This window comes from Pan paniscus, chromosome 6 (assembly GCF_029289425.2).
Source record: "Pan paniscus chromosome 6, NHGRI_mPanPan1-v2.0_pri, whole genome shotgun sequence".
Taxonomy (NCBI): domain Eukaryota; kingdom Metazoa; phylum Chordata; class Mammalia; order Primates; family Hominidae; genus Pan; species Pan paniscus.
In genome coordinates this window covers 107233476-107250694 of record NC_073255.2, presented here as the reverse complement: position 1 = coordinate 107250694, position 17219 = coordinate 107233476, and the positions used below count along the sequence as shown (strand labels likewise).

The window sequence follows — 17219 nt, the reverse complement described above, 5'->3', positions numbered from 1 at the left end:
GAGATCATGCCATTGCACTCCAGCCTGGGCAACAAGAGCAAAACTTTGTCTCAAAAAAAAAAAAAAAAAAAAAATCTTATCTTTCTTATCTATAAGCATGGGATGTTTTTCCTTTTTTGATCTTATTAAGTTTCTTTAAATAATGTATAATTTTGGCATACAATTCTTTCACTTCTTATGTTGATTTTATTTCTAAGTTTTTATTTTAATATTATTATAAATGAGGTGTTTCTTTAATTTTATTCTCAGATTTTTCACTGCTAGCATGTAGAAATACAATTGATTTTGTTCATCTTGTATCATATAATCTTACTATCCTCCTTTATTAGGGGTAGTAGTGTGTGTGTGTGTGTGTGTGTGTGTGTGTGTGTGTGTGTGTGTCTGCGTGATTTCTTAGAAGTTTCTTTATACCAAATGATACCATCTGTCAATAAAAATAGTGCTGTGGTTTGAATGTCCCCTCCAAGATTAATGTTGAAATTTCATTGCCATTGTGATATTAAGAGGTGAGTCCTTTAAGAAGGGGATTAGATCATAAGGGCAGCCCTTATGAATGAATTAATGTCATTACTGCTATCAGGGAGGGGGTTAGTTATCATAAAAGTGAGTTCATAAGAAAAAGGATGACTTTGGCCCTCTTTCTCTTTCTGTCTCATGCATTCAGTTGCTCTTCCATCTTCTGTCATTGGAATGACACAGCAATATGGCCCTCACCAGATGACAAGCAGATGCTGGTTCCATGCCTCTGGACTTTCCAGCCTCCAAAATTGTGAGCCAGATACATTTCTTTTCTTTATAAATTTCTCAGTCTCAGATGTTGTAGAAACACAGAACAAATGAAGACATAGTTTTACTTCTTCTTTTCCAATGTGTATGGTTTTTATTTATTTTCTTGCTTAATATCTCTGGCTAGAATCACTTAGTGTAGTGTTGAATAGAAGCAGTCACTATGGACATCCTTGTTTTCTTCTCGATTTTAGAAGAATATATTTAATTTTTCCCCATTAAGTATGATGTTATCTGTGGGCTTTTTTTCATGTGCCCTTTATCAGCTTCAGGAAGTTTCCTTCTATTCTTAAGTTGTTGAGTATTATCATGAAAGTATATTAGATTTTGTGAATGCTTCTCCTATATCTACTATGATGATAATGTGATTTTTTGTCCTTTATTTTATTAACATGGTACATCACTTTCACTGATTTTCAGATGTTAAACCAGTCTTACATTTCTGGGCTATATCTCACTTAGTCATGGTGTATAATCTCTTTTTGTATATTTCTGGAGTCAAGTTGCTATATTTTATTGAAAATTTTTGTATCTATGTTCATAAGTCATATTGGTCTATAGTTTTCCTTTCTAGTGGTACCTTTGCCTGACTTGACAATCAGGCTAACACTAGCCTTCTAGAATAAAGAGAAAGTTTTCCTTCTCTCTTGTTTTTTGGAAGAGTTTGTGAAGTGTAGGTATTACTTTTTAAGTATTTGTAGATTATAGTAAAGCCTGAATTTTGATGTGTGTGTGTGTGTGTGTGTGCGTGTGAAGTTTTTAAATCCCAAGAGAACTCTTGTACAGCAAGAATACTATAATTCATGATAGTGCATTGTATTCTTGAAAAATCTAAAAAGAATGTTGTGTGCTATTATCACAAAAATGATTACTATGTGAGGTAATGTACTTGTTAATTAGCTAGGTTTAACCACTCCACAATTTATATATACTTTCAAAAATGTTGTAAATAATTAAAAAACAATGTTATTTGTCAATTTAAAAAAATAAATTTTAAAATAAATTACTGATTTACTCTAATTACTAGTTATAGGTCTTTTCAGATTTTGTATTTCTTCTTGTATCAGTTTTGGTAGTTTGTGTCCTCCTAGGAATTTAACCATTTTATCTAAGTTATCAAATTTGTTGACTTACAGTATTCTTTTATAATCCTTTTTGTTTCTGTAAATTAGGTCATGGTGTTGAAGATGTATAAATTTTGTTGAGGCCCTGACAAGGAAGAGGATCCCATATACATTCCAGTTTTCAGTTGGGATTCTTAGTGAGTAAACAAGAGAATATCCAGGCTTACACAAATGCCAACTCACATTCAAGACAATTCAGTATGGTTGGATGTTAAAAATGTTTGTCCCTAACTCAGGCATCCAAAGAGAAGACAGGATAAAGATAAATTTTACTTTATTAAAAATTACTATGGAAAGATAAATCATGCAAAGTATCTACACTTTTTAATAGTTTTAAGAAATTGAAAAAAATTACTAAGTCTAAGAAATATATCTGAAAGGAAAGCAGACAATAGTAACAAACATATAAATAACCCAGTTTTTGGTGATAATCTGTCTTGGGTTTTAAAGTTAATATGATAAGATATTCAAGAAAATATATGACATATGAATAATTTTACCACAGAGATAGAATCTATTTTAAAATTCCAATTCCAATTCTGGAACAGAAAAATCCAACAATGGATAGTAAGATATCAACAACTTAATGTAAGTGTTTACCATGGCAAGACAAGAGTGTTAGAATTAATGAACTAGAAGATGGGCCAGCAGAAAACATTCGGGCTGTAGCTTAAAGAATAAAAGTATGGAAAATACAGATAAGAATAGAAATTCATACATTATATATATATATATAATATATTATATATATATAATATATTATATATATAATATATTATATATATAATATTATATATATAATATATTATATATAATATTATATATATAATATATTATATATATAATATTATATGTATATAATATATTATATATATAATATATTATATATATAATATATTATATATATATATAAATTCCAAAAGAGAAGAGCAGAATCAGCAGAAGCAAGATTTTATGTAGTACTGACCAATCATTTTCAAAAATAATTAAAAGGCATTGAGGCACATATTCAAGAAGTCTTATGAAACCCAAGCAGAATAAATTCAAAGTAAAAGATCTAGGCACACTTTAGGAAAACCGCTAAAGCAGAAAACAGAGAAAATCTTAGAAGTATTCAGAAGAAACACACACACACACAAACACACACACATACACAAACACACCACACATCCCCTACTAACCACAAAGGAAAAGATTGATAAGTTGGTTTACATTAAAACAAAAGTATTCATTAAAAGACAGCATTAAGGGAATGAAAATGGGAACCACTGAGTAAGAGAAAATAATTGCAATTCACTTATTTCGTAAAGGATTCATATGCAGAATATATAATTCCTGGAGTCTATAAGAAAAACCTAGTCACATGATTAAAAGTGGACAAAAGACCTGTTAGGGACTTTAAAACAGAGGACATGTAAGTGAACATTAATAGTTTTTAAAAAGTACAAAACATAATTTGTCATCAGGGAATTGCAAATTTAAACTACAGTAAAATGCATAAATCAATCAATCAGTGACTGAAAACAGCAACTGGTGGTAAAGATGTAGATCAAGCGGAACTCTCATACACTACCTGTGAAAATTGTAAATTGACAGGCCAGGCACGGTGGCTCATGCCTGTAATCCCAGCACTTTGGGAGGCCGAGGCAGGCAGATCACCTGAGGTCAGGAGTTGGAGACCAGCCTCAACATGGAGAAACCCTGTCTCTACTAAAAATACAAAATTAGCCGGACATGGTGGTGCATGCCTGTAATCCCAGCTACCCAGGAGGCTGAGGCAGAAGAATTGCTTGAACCTGGGAGGTAGAGGCTGCAGTGAGCCAAGATCGCACCATTGCACTCCAGCCTGGGCAACAAGAGTGAAACTCCGTCTCAAAAAAAAACAAACAAAAAAAGAAAACTGTAAATTGACATAACCGGTCTGAAAAACTGTTTGGCAGTATCTAATAAAGATTGACATATGCATATCATGTGACCTGACTTTCTACTCCTAGGCATACACCCAGCAGAAATGCATACATATTTGTACCAAAAGACAAGTACAAAAATGTGCAGAGATTAATTCTTCTCACTAGCCACAAACTGTAAAGAAACCAAATAATCATCAACCAAAGAATATGCAAACTGTATTATATTCATATAAGGGAATACTAAACAGCTCTGTAAAATAATAAACTATTTCTACATGGGGGCCATGGGCAAATCTCATAAACCCAAACTTGAGGGAATTAATCCAAATACAACAGAGTTGTGTTATTTCATTTATATAAAGTTAAACATCATGCAAAATTTCAGCAGGAATTAATGATTATGAGAGGGAGGTCCAGGATTAGGTTTCTGTGGTGCTGAAAATATTTTATACCTCAATATCTTGATCTATGTGATAATTACATGGGTATGTTCAATTTGTAAAAATTTATGTTGATCTCTACATATTTACAACATGGAGTTTTCTGCAGCTTTATATTTTATAATTTATTAAGTATTTTAATAAAAATTACAGAAGTTTCAACTATATATTGCATCTAGTCAAGCAACATAGCAACATTTAAATGGTGATTTACATTTAGCATCAATTTTTGTTGTCATTCAGCCATTTGAAAGAAGTAGTGAGCATGGATACACTTTTGGAATAAAGAGACGACAGATGTGATTCTGAAATTAGGTAAAGTGATGTAACTGGATATGAATGAAGTCAATCGTAAATGGAATAGAAGCATCCACAGAGTGCATGGAATTATCAACTAAAGACAGTTAACTAAGGCTCAAGATATGGGGAAGGTATCCTTAAGGAGATGATGTGTAACTTTATCTTGAAGATAAAGTAAGATTTAGCAAACAGAGGAAGTAAGAAGGTAGAATAAGCAAGGTGGGCATTTCGGGCAGCATGAGTAGAGGCAAGCAATTGTCTCTACTATAAACAGTTAGTATTGATACATTATTAAGTGAGAATTAAGCAAGGCACTAGCAATAGAGAATGTTAAAAGCAAGGTTTAGAAGATTGGTCTTCTTCAGTTGATTCTTGAGAGCTACTAACTGTTTATCAGTAGTGGAGAGTTACCATCAGATCTGCCTTTTAAATATACTCTGCAGAATTGAAGGGGAGGTCAGATGAGGGCCATCTGATAAAAATAAGATGTGGGGACACATTAATACATTTTTTCCTTAAGTTTTACTGCAAGTAATATAGAGAAGTCATAAGAGATAAAAACAGCACCCAACTCTTGAATTAAAAAAAAAGATGATCTTGCTCAGAGTGACTTTTTTTTCTGACATTTGCCAGAGGTTGCAGTTGGCACTGATATATCTGGTTTTCTATTTGTCCAGTGGCATGTATTTGCAAATTGTATGTGACCATCAGCATCTAACACATCAGGTACTGAATAATTATATTGTTGATTTGTTGTGGTTGCTACATAGGATTGAGAGTATGGCATGGATCCATGTAATCGTTATTTTTTTGCCTTTCCTCTGTGTGAAATTAATTGGACTATGTGGAAATTCAATTCTCAACTTAGTCTTAGAGAACTCTTTTTATCATCTCTGCAGGAATCTCGTTTTAAGCTTTTTAAACATACTTTCATGATCTTAATGTGATTATCATTATCCTAATCATTATTATTATCCCTTATTAAGTTTTTGGAATACAAGGGCATACCATCTCAAGACAGGAAGTTTTTAAATAGCCTTTACTATTTATTAACTGCAATAATTACAGTAAATTCTGAATTATGAGGCTTTTTATATTGTCTGGGTTAAAATGCTTAGGTGCTTTGGTTAGTAGTTGTCTTCATTTATACAGAGATGTGCTGATAACCTTAAGCCACCAAAAAGCAACAACGAACAATACTAATAGCCGAGTTCGGAAATATGTATAATCTATCAAGTTTAACAGGTCTTAAAGGATAGATTTACTTTAGCTTAAAACATGTTTATAGTTTAAACAGCTAATATATTGTACAAATAAATAAAAATTAAAGCAATATCAGCAAAACCATATAGAAATTACATGTATGTGTGTATATATATATATATATACACACACACCCACACACCCACACATACATTTAAAATATCTTATTTTTAGTCTTTCTGACCCAGGATCTCTCTTTTCAGTTCCAGACTGCATGTTGCCACAAACATAATTTCTCTGAGGCCCAATTCTGGACCTTTGTTCTCCCATAGCTGAAAAAATTCCAGTAGATCCATTTTGTCCACCAGAAATGCCTTGGTATTACAAGCCCTTTACTTGTATCAGTAAGGTGGCCACACAGTTACTCTTGGCCAAGAACTATTCTAGGTGCTGTTGATCTAGCAGTGAAAAAAAAGGAGGTGAATGGAAAGAGTGTATACATTATGGCGTAGAGAGATGGCAACAATTAAGAAAAAAATACCAATATTGATTCTTCCTACACATGAGCAGGGAATGTTCTTCTATTTGTTTGTATCCTCTTTTATTTCGTTGAGCAGTGGTTTGTAGTTGTCCCGGTCCTTCACATCCCTTGTAAGCTGGATTCCTAGGTATTTTATTCTCTTTGAAGCAATTGTGAATGGGAGTTCACTCATGATTTGGCTCTCTGTTTGTCTGTTATTGGTGTATAAGAATGCTTGTGATTTTTGCACATTGATTTTGTATCCCGAAACTTTGCTGAAATTCCTTATCAGCTTAAGGAGATTTTGGGCTGAGATGATGGGGTTTTCCAGATATACAATCATGTCATCTGCAAACAGGGACAATTTGATGTCCTCTTTTCCTAATTGCATACCCTTTATTTCCTTCTCCTGCCTGATTGCCCTGGCCAGAACTTCCAACACTATGTTGAATAGGAGTGGTGAGAGAGGGCATCCCTATCTTGTGCCAGTTTTCAAAGGGAATACTTCCAGTTTTTGCCCATTCAGTATGATATTGTGAAAATGGCCATACTGCCCAAGGTAATTTATAGATTCAATGCCATCCCCATCAAGCTACCAATGACTTTCTTCACAGAATTGGAAAAAATACTTTAAAGGTCATATGGAAACAAAAGAGAGCCCACATTGCCAAGTCAATCCTAAGCCAAAACAACAAAGATGGAGGCATCACGCTACCTGACTTCAAACTATATTACAAGGCTACAGTAACCAAAACAGCATGGTACTGGTACCAAAACAGAGAGATAGAACAATGGAACAGAACAGAGCCCTCAGAAATAATATCACACATCTACAACTATCAGATCTTTGACAAACCTGACAAAAACAAGAAATGGGGAAAGGATTCCCTATTTAATAAATGGTGCTGGGAAAACTGGCTAGCCATATGTAGAAAGCTGAAACTGGATCCCTTCCTTACACTTATACAAAAATTAATTCAAGATGGTTTCAAGACTTAAATGTTAGACCTAAAACCATACAAACCCTAGAAGAAAACCTAGGCAATACCATTCAGGACATAGGCATGGGCAAGGACTTCATGTCTAAAACACCAAAAGCAATGGCAACAAAAGCCAAAATTGACAAATGAGATCTAATTAAACTAAAGAGCTTCTGCACAGCAAAAGAAACTACCATCAGAGTGAACAGGCAGCCTACAAAATGGGAGAAAATTTTTGCAATCTACTCACCTGACAAAGGGCTAATATCCAGAATCTATAATGAACTCCCACAGATTTACAAGAAAAAAACAAACAACCCCTTCAACAAGTGGGCAAAGGATATGAACAGACACTTCTCAAAAGAAGACATTTATGCAGCCAAAAGACACATGAAAAAATGCTCATCATCACTGGCCATCAGAGAAATGCAAATCAAAACCACAGTAAGATACCATCTCACACCAGTTAGAATGGCAATCATTAAAAAGTCAGGCAACAACAGGTGCTGGAGAGGATGTGGAGAAATAGGAACACTTTTACACTGTTGATGGGACTGTAAACTAGTTCAACTATTGTGGAAGTCAGTGTGGCGATTCCTCAGGGATCTAGAACTGGAAATACCATTTGACCCAGCCATCCCATTACTGGGTATATACCCAAAGGATTATAAATCATGCTGCTATAAAGATACGTGCACATGTATCTTTATTGCAGCACTATTCACAATAGCAAAGACTTGGAACCAACCCAAATGTCCAACAATGATAGACTGGATTAAGAAAATGTGGCACATATACACCATGGCATACTATGCAGCCATAAAAAATGATGAGTTCATGTCCTTTGTAGGGACATGGATGAAGCTGGAAACCATCATTCTCAGCAAACTGTCACAAGGATAAAAAACCAAATGCCGCATGTTCTCACTCATAGGTGGGAATTGAACAATGAGAACACTTGGACACAGGAAGGGAAACATCACACACTGGGGCCTGTTGTGGGGTGGGGGGAGGGGGGAGGGAGGAGGGATAGCATTAGGAGATATACCTAATGTTAAATGACAAGTTAGTGGGTGCAGCATACCAACATGGCACATGTATACATATGCAACAAACCTGCACGTTGTGCACATGTACCCTAAAACTTAAAGTATAATTAAAAAAAAGAAAAAAATACCGTTAGTTCTATGAAGACTACAGAATAGGCTAATGTTTCATAATGACATAGGAGGTAATTTAAATAGATAGTCAAGGAAGGATCTCTGAGGAGAGAACATTTGAGTTGAATCTGAAATTGTAAAATAAAAAATCAGTCATGCAATAATGTAGATAAATATCATTCCAAAAAGAAGAAACAGCAAAGACACTGATATGGGATGACTTCACTACATCAAGGAAAAAAAAAAAAAAAGCAGGTTGGTCTCACCCAAACCTATCTGTTCACACATCAATTCTTCTTTCACAGAATGCCCCAACCTCCAACTGAAAGATGTTTCTCGCCTTTCTCTAAGTGTGTTGTGTGTTTTTTCTCTCAGGAGTTTACTCATGAGCATCTTCCATTATCGTACAATGATGCCTGTCCCTGCACTGGGAAGCTCTCTCTGTTTTTACAATTCAATGGAACCTGACATCAATCAGAAAAAAACATACAGTGCCTCTAGCAAGTGTTTGGACTGAATTATGTGTCAGGATCCTCATATTAGTGAGCTTGAATGAAAGTCCCTCCCCCTCCAAAAGAAAATAGTGTAGCACTGAAGAAGTAATAGAAATGTGGACACTTCCATGGTTCTTCCAATGTTAAGATTGTGCCCATGGCTCACTTGAGGGAGTCCACTAAGTAGAGCACGCAGGTGAAGGCATGTCAAGCCTGCATTCTGGAAGTAGGGGATGCAGCAGAGCTAATCAGTGAGTATGCTCAAAGTAAAAAATCTTCTCATTGCTATGATTTTCCAGAGCCTATGAATGGGGATTGCATTTAAGGAAAGGTGATATATCAAGATTCTTTATATTCACATGCTGTATATAATGTGTTGCTTCTTGTGTATTTCCGTACGTGTAACCTATTTCTGTCACTTCATTTTGGAATAAATAAAATAAGGTAATGTTAGATTTTAATTTTTCTCAGATGTGCTTGGGGGTCTTAATTGAGGAGAGTTCACCCAAAGTGTGACTCATGGTTCCCTGATAAGGGCAGTAAATGATCACAAGAGGTGGAGTGTTTTCTTTTCCTAAGCATGTGCCATTTTCTTATACCATTCATTCATTCATTCATTTGATAAATAATGAGGGCTCCCTATGTGCCAAAGTCTATAATATTTTCCAGAGATACAATGGTGAGCAAAACAAGCAGTAGACTGCTGTCTTTATTTTAGATGACAAAGATATTTAAGAATGTGATCTCATGTCTCATTATAATTCTCTATATTACCTGTTCATTCATTCCTTTGGCAAAAAAAAAAAATAAAATATATAGTTTGAGAATGTCTGAATAATGAAAAAGGAAGAGCCAGAGTGAATGTATACCTGCATTCAGATCCTGTGAAAAAAATCCTAGGGAGAGTTGCAGTCTTGAAAGAGCTGCAGATTGTTGGCTAACAGAAAAGCTGAGCTATTCTTTCACAATGCAAGAAAATTTTGGGTCAGAAACAAGGACAGGTCTCCTGAACTATATTTTAGCTCAGGAAGGCCATAGAAGAAGAGAAATCTAATCACACATAAAAACCCTAGAACCCTAGATTCTTAGGCACTTTATTGATACTCCTGTTGGATGTACATCTTAACACTCAGAGAAAATTTACTTAGGAAAAATGATTTTGTAATCAAAGAATGAAACATTTGGGTAATTTGTTTAGTGTGCAGAAAGATAACTTCCAACAAAGTTATGGAACTTTTTGCTTTATTTCTAGGTTTCTAGTCTTGCTGAGTTAGTGTAATTCCACTGTCATTTTAAGTAGAGAAATATCAAAAAAAAAAAAAAACTACACAGCACTTGACCTGAAAAGCGAAGTCTCTTTATGATTAAACAGTTTATGATATTACCCTTTGTCAACACAAATGAAGTACTTCATATGGCATGTATATTTCAATACTGTTTTCTGTTAACTAACTCAGCTTGAGAATGCAGAGTATGCTTTGTTACAAATTATAATTTCTTGATCTTTATGTATAGAGATCTAAGTATAAGAAATCCTCATGGAAAACAATTCATATGGTAGGGGGACAAGTTGAACACTTGTTAAAGGCAAGAAGTAGAGGGAAGTGGGGGATAGTTGTGAGAAGGCTTGATTGCAGTTGCTGCAAGCCTGACTCTGGATGAGGGAAGGATTCGTCTGGGCATCAGTGAGTCTGAGGATGCCACAGGGGCTGTTGCATCTTTTATATGAGGACATTTCCTGTTTTTAGTGGCATCCATGATTATTTGGGGCTCCTGAATATTTCTGAGGGGTGTGATTCCTAGGGCTGCCCCCATTGCAATTCTGTCATTTTTCATTGCATATAAAGACAAAATATCAGCTCTTATTTTATGGTCTTCTAAGTCATATCATCCTGTGGTAAGCAGTTGTGGTTTTGAAGGTAGAAGTTTTTCTTTGAAAAAAGTTATTGGTATTTTAACTGGAGTCAGGTAGTTCAGATTTTGGTCTCCATCATTGCCTCATTTTCTGGGAGTACTTACTTCACTTGCATTTCAATATGTAACCCAAATGCTGACATGTGCTCCTATGCTGCAACTGGTGGAGTTTGCATTTATTTCCAAATTCACTACAAAATTATCCAAATTCTTGCATAATTTATACCTAGTTACCCGCTTTGCTGAAGTCTCTGATGGAAAATTTCAGAAGCCTTACCACTCACAGACTTACTATAGATAAGATAGTAATACTGGTATCTTATGTTTGAATAGGATTTTATGATCTGCAAAGCGTTTCTGTATTATTTTACATCAGATACATAAAAATCCAGAGAAAAGAAGATATTATTTTATTCATTTTGCAGATAAGAAGCTAAGGTTCAGAAATTTTAAGTGTTCAAGTAACATAATTACTTAAAATTACTCAAAATGACACTGAATTCTCACCATTTACATGTGCTATACCTTCACCCTAATGTGGGCAGACCACGTCAGATCCCTAATGACAATATAACAAGCTATATACTTCTCCACTGGAAGATCAAAAGGGGGACATCTATGCCTACACCCCTCAAATACCCAGTTGCAGCATGTCATGAGGAGTCTAAGATTTCATGGGTCCCCCTACTCCCACTGTACCCAACCCAGGCAGAAGGCCAAGGCATGGTCAGCACACCGTTATCAGATTAGTCACAGGTAAATGCTGACACCTGGACCAGGAATTCTGCATTGTTGCCTCCAGGAAGCAGTTTAAATGCAGGTGTGGCAAGTCTTTTAAAATTCATTTTTAAAAATTAAATACTTTTGGATCACCTACAATGTCCCAGGAATTATGCTAGGTGCTACAGAGCTATAGACAAGAGGATGTGGCCTCTATCCTGGAAGGGCCTACAGTTTAGGAAATGAGGCCAACATGTGAACTTTGAAACTGGATACTAGCTTGGCATTACTCCAGTGAGGACAACAAGACAGTCAGAGGCACAAAGACAACAAAAGTAAGAGTAAAGATTAATGAGAGTAATAAGCAGTTGAACTTTCATGCCATTGTATCTACAAATTTGCTGTTACAAGTATTGCTGCTGTGACTAGATGCTGTTGAATTCCCAAAGCCTGTGTACCCTCTCTTCTTAAAGTTTAAAATGTGAGATTTTATTTTCATATTAAGAAATAAAACTTAAGGAGGCCAATATGGCATACATTTCAGATTCCCAAGAAACCTGATATAACCTAGCTTTAATTTCAGAGCTGAGGTTTTTTTTAATGATAAAATTAGACTACCTAGAAAACAAATTCAGAATTGACTGAGTTCAGACAGGGAAAGTTCACAGCAACCTCCACCTGATTGATGTTAAAGAAATGCCAATGGTTCAGGAGGAAGAAATAAAACGGAAAATGGAAATGCATCATTAGGTTTTTTAACAAGAGCCTGGTGGGACTTGCCACACTTAATTTTAAGTGACAAGTACTGAAGGACAGTTTTTCACCTAGAACCTTCTTCCTGACGACCATGCTCCATAGGGCAAAGGCAAAGACGCATGGGTCTCCTGCAGAGCATTGCTTCATCAGCCTCATCTCCAGATCTCCGCTTGCTTTTGACCCCATACCTCTCAGCTTCTTTTTGGGCTTTGGGCCATGAAGGAATTTCAGTGCCTGGTATTGAGTAGGGGAAGTATTCCCTTAGATACCAGGCAGAAGCATTGCAAGGCAATATTTGAGCCAGAAGAGTACATTCCTTTGGAGCTCAGATACTTGCCTGTGGGTATCTTTAACTTAGAAAGCTTTCTCAAAAAGTCAGACCTATTGATTCTAAGACTCAGTGAGTTTAGAATTTTCCCCTGCGAATGAAGAATTCAAAGCAAATTGGTGGAAAACATATCTTAAAATAGAAGCGTCGTGATTTCTATTTATTTGTATTTCAAATTTGTAATGTAGCAATAATGTGGGAGTCAGAGGCAAAGAGGTCCAGGGTATCAAAGCTACTTCTCTAGGGCATCAAGGACTACAGTAAGGCTGTGTCATTATTACTTTTTGGTTCATATAATGCAGTGTTTTTTATCATATTAAAATTTCAAATTAAGAACCCACATCTATCATCTAGCTCTATCTATATCTATCTATCTATCATCTATCTATCTATCATCTATCTATCTATCTAATCTATCATCTATCTATCTCTATGTTGATATGTCTTACATCAAGTTGATATAAGTAATGTATTCATTTCGTTATGAAGAATATAATAGAAACTTCTGGCTGAACGTGGAATCAGACAAACTTTGTCAAAAGATTCTGAAATTTTTTTTTTTTGAAACAGTCTCGCTCTGTCACCCAGGCTGGAATGCAGTGGCACAAATCTCGGCTCACTGCAAACTTCACCTCCTGGGTGCAAGCACATCTCCTTCCTCAGCCTCCCGAGTAGCTGGGATTACAGCGCAAGCCACCACACCAGGCTAATTTTTGTATTTTTAGTAGAGATGGGGTTTCGCCATGTTGGCCAGGCTGGTCTTGAACTCCTGACCTCAGGTGATCCGTTCCCTCATCCTCCCAAAGTGCTGGGATTACAGTCTCACTGTGCCCAGTGAGTTAATCCCACTGTGCCCAGCCTCCCTCTGAAATTTTAAGTGTACTGAAATCTATAGGATTAAACAGGAGGAACCTAAGACATACAGAAGCAAAATAAAACCTCAGAGGTAAGCTTCACTATAAGGGAGGAAGAGTCTGGACTTGTGCTTAACACTCTATACCAGCCATGTATTAGGGAAGAAGTAGTTTGGGCTCTGCCTTGCAAGTACCTGGTGATGTCATCCTAGGCATCTTGTTGAGAAAACAGCTGTGTGTGTGTGTGTGTGTGCACGCACGCACATGCATGTGTACACCTGCCCATGTGTGGATGAAAGCTGTGATAGCTGGGGTTCAGGTAATTTTTGCTGTAGGATGTTACTGACTGAGTTTGACACTAGAGTTACTCACAGAGTCCTGGGAGAATCAGCAGAGCTTCACATCAGCACCGTGGCGACAGCAAGATGACACCGGGACTGCAGTGATGCTGTACTAAATATGGGGCATTGCTTCTTGCTATAATGGTTTAATCAGTAACCCAGGATTCCAATTTGGTCATGGTGGCCCTGGAAGTAATCAAGACCAACAGACAGGAGGTCACTATTGCATCAACTGGCTTTAAAGAATATCCTTGAAATCCCAATCTCTTAGCAGATAGTTTTCAGTACAAAGGAGGAATGAAACGCTGATCTTTGTAAAGAACCCTGGGGAACCATGGGAGAATTTGCAAAGAGCAACTGCAGAGGGAAAAGAGCGTACCTCCCACTGACCTGGGAAATATTGTCATTTGATCATGTTGTGAATTTGTGCTGTGTTACAGATTGAGATCCGAGGCTATGGCAGTTCCTCTATGGTATAGACTGAATGTTTGTGTGCCCCCACCCCCACATTCACATGTTGAAGCCCTAATCACACATGTGATAGTATTTGGAGAGGGGCCTTTGGGAGATGATTAGAGTTAAATGATGTCATGAGGGTGGGGCCCTCATGTAGCATCTGTAAAGGAGAGACACCAGAGAGTTTGTTCTCTCTCTGTCTTTCTGTGGGTATGTACAAAGAGGTCATTTGAGCAGTGAGATACCAGTGCCTGCCTACAAGCCAAGAGAAGAGATATCAGAATAAAACCTACTTTTTGGGAACTTTGATCTTGGACTTCTCAGCCTCTAGCACTGTAAGAAATAAATTTATGTTGTTTAAGCCACCCAATGTATAGTATTTTGTTATAGCAGCTTGAACTGATTAAATCACTCTAGAAAAAAAAAGGCAAATCTTTACCTTATTTAGGCAAATGGAATTAATAAAACTAACTGCAAAGCACTCTAAGCTTAGCTCTGAGTTTCTCTCTTTGTTTCCCTAGAAAGTGGCTGACTACCAATTGTCATTTTCATAAATTATTATAACTTGTTACAAAATTATACCAAATTTGAATGTTTTGAAATGTTCATGAGAAAAGTTTAGCCTATGTACATTTGGAAGCATGGTAAATTGATTATTGTCACTGATTTATAATGTCTAATGCCCTTTGCTGTAAATCTGTTTTGAAAATGACTTTATTATCATCATTGATTATCATTTTAAATAATTGTTTACATTATAAACACTAAGAATAAAAAATACAACTAAACAGTATTTTTATAGGTTTGGAGAAACATTGGAATATCTAAATGCTGATTTGTTTTTACAATCAGATCACAAGCAGCATCAGTGAACAAAACACAATATTAATGCAGACCGTTGCTTACGCCCTGTTTTAACATTCTGCTCTGCTTTCCTGAGTCTATAATATTTCATGTAATTAGTCAATCATTTATCAGTCTTGGCAAAGATTAATAACAACTGGAGACTGTACTTGCTCTGGGAATTATTATTTATGTTCTATATCTCTTGATTAATAGTTAATTCTAAACAAAAAATAATTTAAACATTGCTGTTGTCTTTGGAATTTATTGTGATACATTCAGCAGCATAAGGGATGATCTGGGTATTATTTGAGATAGATTAAAAGGCAGAGGGAGGGAACAAAGGGTAAATGCTAAACTGGTACCTCAGCAGAGGGGGTGATGGAACTCCAGCATTGCAGAGAGGAGATAGTGTAGAAGAGACTCAAGCATTAGGTCATTTGGTGGCCATTAACTATTCTCTGTCTCCCATTGAAGGGAGCATAATTGAAAGATGGGCCCAGCTGATATACTAGGAAATCCAGGGATATGTTTGATTAGAGGCCATGCCTCCCACCAGGTGCTCATAGCCAATGATTAAATACAACAGGGAGTCTAGGCGAGGCCTTATTTAAGGAAATATAAGATTCCAATAATGAATGGCTTTGGCTCAAGTGCTCCCCATTAGCTTTGTGGAAATAGTCTTAGAGTTGCACAACTTCTCCTACTCAACTTTCCTTGCTTTTTTCTTTCTTTTACGGGAATTATACCTACATCTTTGTCTGACAATTCTCCTGATCCCTTCTAACTCCCTCCTGGTGATTTTTCCTCACAGATGTTTTCTCCAAGAAATCCTTTATACATGTAATTACCAATCTGGCATCTGCTTCTCAGGTGACAAGCACAGGTGGAAAGATAGAAATCAATAAAATGATTTTTAATAAGATTGTGTGATCCTTGCGGATATTAATAATTTGGATAGTAAGTTGCCCAATTAGAGATTTTCTGCAAAATAATAAAGGCTGAATCTCCAGGACATATCAGGATGCTATTTTATATATTCATAGCAGTGTGCAGTATGAAGAAGCAGGTGTGTTTAGGGCCTGGTTACTCGGGACAGTTCAGGAAAGCAGGAGTTCTGTTCTTATCTTACACTAAAGTCCATAGACTAAGCCCAAAGACAGGAAAAAAATGAGTGAGTGAATCTATCTAAGGTGGCAGTGAGGGGCATGGCTTTTTCCTTTTTGAAAAATCCGAACTGTGGGTTTTTCCTTCCCATTTTTATTATCTTGGCATAGTATATTGCTTTCAAATGAAAGATATGCTTTAAAATATGCTTTTAAATTGGTATGCTGCTTAATCAAACCATTAGCCAATACGACTACACCTCTATATGTACCAAACACTTTTACAAAATGCTAACTATAACCTCCTAAGGTAGAAACTACGTTTATTACTCTCATTTAGATGAGGAAATGGAAGTTAACAAAGGTCAAGTAGTTTCCCAAGTATCCAGAGCTGGTAAAGGATGGAGCTGGAATCTGAAATTAGATAGTATCAGTCCAAAGGGTTTGTTCTTCACTTGATAGCACTGCCTGTTAGGAGGCATACTTTCTAAGGTACAAATTTGGAGGTCAAAACAAATTAGAATTTCCAACTATCACCTCTTATTTTATTTTAGTCACATTGTGTATAAATCATCCAAGACACTCATTATTATTTATAGCTTCTTATAGCACCTGTAGTCTCGTTGCTCCCTAGAGATACTGAAGGCACACTTTTCTGACAGCAAATGTCCACTTGGCATAGGTCACTCAGTCTTAAAATCAGTAAGGACTTGACCTGAATATGTATCTTTTAACGTGAATATAAGCTATTAGCATATTATGCTAACTTATGTGACCTTAAGCAGGTTTTTATTTTATCCAAAGTCATTCTTTTAAAAATAACACCCAAATGAACCAGAATGAAGAGAAAGCAAAACTACATGTTTGTAAAAATACTGTACTAAAAAGCCAGAAGTCTCTTAACTAATCTAAAACTTTGTTTAGTTCAAACTATTTTTTTAAAAAAGTATCTCTATTTTTCTCTTACCTTTATGCCTGGTTGAA

The 17219-nt window shown here is 36.0% G+C and overlaps 1 long non-coding RNA gene across 1 annotated transcript in view; it reads right to left on the bottom strand.

The window, feature by feature from the left end:
• The window catches only part of LOC134730805 (uncharacterized), a 139334-nt gene extending 124715 nt beyond the window's left edge, over positions 1-14619 (bottom strand). The window contains exons 1-2 of the long non-coding RNA XR_010112771.1: positions 14580-14619; positions 13862-14016 (exon numbers count right to left, since the gene is read on the bottom strand). This is a non-coding gene — a long non-coding RNA (uncharacterized LOC134730805). The remainder of the gene's footprint in view (positions 1-13861; positions 14017-14579) is intronic.
• Positions 14620-17219: the final 2600 nt, after the last annotated feature.